Here is a 3,372-nt window from a genome sequence, read left to right on the forward strand (position 1 = left end):
GGTTCTATTCTAGCATCAGGAGACCACCAGTTCAAGCGAATAATTTTGAGATCAAGCCAGCAATTATTCAAATGATTCAGCAGTCAGTCCAATTCGTTGGGTTGCCTAATGATGATCTCAACTTGCATATCACCAATTTTCTGGAGTTATGCGACACATTCAGGCATAATGAAGTATTCGATGACACAATTAGGCTAAGACTTTTCTCATTCTCTCTTCGAGATGAAGCTAAGGCTTGGTTGATTTCTGTGCCATCTGGGAGCATCATGACATGGAACGAGTTAGCTCAAGCGTTCCTTACTAAATATTTTCCTTTGTCTGCCAAGTTGAGAAGTGAGATTACCATTTTCTACCAACAAGACTTGGAGTCATTGTATGAAGCATGGGAAAGGTATAAGGATCTCTTACAGAGGTGCCCTCACCATGGTTTACCAATCTAGTCGCACGTGCAAATTTTCTACCAAGGGTTGTTGCCAACTATTCAAGCCGTGATAGATGTTGCAAGTGGAGGAGCCTTGAACAATAACTATATGAGGACTTCGGAGAGAACCTCAACAAGGAAATCAGCAGGAGTGCACAAAGTTGACGGTTACACCGCATGGTTGCTCAACTTTCAAACATCTAGAAGCAATAAGGTAATGTATTAAAAATAATGCAATTGAATCCTCTTCTCTAACATGCGAACTCTATGCAGAAAATCATTCATCCAAGGATTGCCAAGAAGAGACTCTGTTTTTTAAGTAATTGATCTACCATACGCAGTGGAAAAACAAAAATTCAATTGGTAAATCAATTACCTTTCTTTGCCAAAAGCCGAGTATAGATTATACCGTTTACATGTTTATAAACAAAATTTGTATAACGTAAATCCATTCAAGGATTAGAGTACTTACGTATGTTTGAAGGCTCCTTCGAATATCTCTGATTTCGGACAGGAACACTGTTCACAGTTCACAGTTACTGTTCACGGTTACTGTTCACATGATTTTTCGCCAATCGATCCAAAGTAGGATCTCACTCATGGAAGTCCACATAAAGATAATCCGCAAAACCCTTGATTATTTTGCTAGAACAATCAAAGGCTTCAAGAATAAAAAAAGAAGAACAAGAAAAGTTTTCTTCTTGAGAGAGAGAGAGAGAGAGATAGGGTAGCTAGGGTTTTAATTGAATGAATAATTCTTTTTTTGTTTTAATTTTATGTTGCACTTATATAGTGCAACAATTAGAACCCTATTCCACTTAGGAATAGCCATGGGCTCCAACGCTAGTTTACCCTTGCAACCAAACACACCCTTTATGGTATTTTAATTAATTAAATATTATTATAATTAAAATCAATTAATATTTAATAATATATTAATATTTAATTAATAATAATAATTCATTTAAATATATATAGAGATATATTTAAATATAATCTCACTAATTTAATTTTAATATTAAAATTAAATATAGGCAACAACCTCAGCAAATTTAAATGCACTGTGAGATTACCAAAATACCCTTTCGTCCTAAAAGATGAAAATACCCTTCTCACAAATTGATTCTTAAATTATCTTCTAAGTGTGTGCCCCGTAGGCTCCTCATCATATCAGCAATGTGTAGTATCGCAATTAACACCAATTAGTCGTCTCATTACACACAGACCAAGATTGGTGCCTAGCAAGGCATCATGGCCACCCAAAAGATTCAGATTCAGATTCAGCGAAGCTGCAACCTATCAATGGTATGGTTACCGTGCAATCAAATCATTTCATCAACTGTTATCTCATCGAGACTGAGGTGCAAAAATAGTGTTAACCTCAAATATCCTTGACATGTTTGTATTCAATTACTGGACCAATGACAGGAATATTAAATTGGATTAAGTATCAACTTAATCCCATTGTGGCCACAGATTTAGTGTCATTGCCATTTATTGAATTGCCCAGTGAGATAACTTCTCCCGTACCCAAGAGTGATGAATCCTTTGTCGATCTACCATAGTCTTGATACACGTTTCAATGTAGCCAATCACTACCGTATTGATAGCTCTGAATATAACTACGTTAGGCTAGTGTCAGACTACATCAATTGGTGCACAAGGTGCTCCAGTGATCTCAAGTCTAAGGATCACACGCACTACCATCCATTACATGATTTTTTCCATAGACACCAGGGTTACCATCCTTATGGAATCCTCTGGTGGGTCTGTCCAGTGATTTTGCCTCTAGCAAGCACCCATGTGTTGCACCAGGTTTTCGGCAAACAATCTTGACAAGTGAGATTAGTCATTGCCTTTTAACAAGGTCGTTCAACACTATGATAGCCTTACCGTATTATTTGTGTCCTTGGCTAGAATAATACTGTGGCTACAGACGCTTCTAGAATGGCCACCATATGTGATCATAGGGTTCTCACTATAAAGATTTGAAACACTTGATACCCTCGTCACGGTTCTACCATCGTAAGGATATATATCAATACGTATAATATGATTTATGTGATATAGTAGAATATGCCTTTTATTGATAAATAAACATTTATTACAGAGTCAATTTTACAATAATTGATTGGCTCTAGAGCACCTACTTTAACAATCTCCCACTTGCACTATAGCCAATCATTCATGTATTTAATACTGAATGACCTTAAGTATTTTTCATGCTTCTACTGTGATAGAGGCTTCGTCAATGGATCAGCGAGATTGTCATCAGTATGTACTTTACTGATCTATACATCTTTGCTCTCAACCATTTCTCCGATGAGATAAAAACGTCTAAGTATGTGTCTAGACTTCTGGTGAGATCGTGGTTCCTTTGCTTGAGCAATTACTCTATTGTTGTCACAATAGACATCTATCGAACCAACAATCGTGGAAACAACACCAAGTTTGGTGACGAACTTCTTAATCCAGGCTGCCTCCTTGGCCGCATCGGATAATGCAATATGCTCAGCCTCCATTGTAGAGTCTGCTACAGTGCTTTGCTTAGAGCTCTTCCAGCTCACTACACCCCTATTGAGACAAAATACAAACCCTGATTGCGATCGATAATCATCTTTCTTCGTTTGGAAACTAGCATCACTGTATCCTTTTATAGTGAGCTTATCTTCCCCTCCATAAACCAAGAACATGTCCTTAGTCATTTTCAAGTACTTAAGGATGTTGTTGACAGCTATCCAGTGACACTCACTTAGATTCGATTGATATCTACTACAAGTGCTTAACGCACATGAGACATCAATCTGAGTACATAACATTGCGTGCATGATGGATCCAATTTCTGACACATCGGGATCCTCTTCATTCTATCTCTCTCATCATGTGTTTTAGGACACATATCCCTAGAGAGATAGACACCATGCGACATCAAAAGAAATCCCTTCTTGGAT

General features: G+C 37.5%; 1 non-coding gene across 1 annotated transcript; it reads right to left on the reverse strand.

The window, feature by feature from the left end:
• Positions 1 to 323: 323 nt before the first annotated feature.
• On the reverse strand, positions 324 to 430 carry LOC116107734. The gene has a single exon (XR_004124525.1). It is a non-coding gene; the product is annotated as a small nucleolar RNA R71 (small nucleolar RNA).
• Between the last annotated feature and the right edge of the window lie 2,942 nt (positions 431 to 3,372).

Source organism: Pistacia vera, unplaced genomic scaffold, assembly GCF_008641045.1.
Source record: "Pistacia vera cultivar Batoury unplaced genomic scaffold, PisVer_v2 Contig546, whole genome shotgun sequence".
NCBI classification, from domain to species: Eukaryota; Viridiplantae; Streptophyta; class Magnoliopsida; order Sapindales; family Anacardiaceae; genus Pistacia; species Pistacia vera.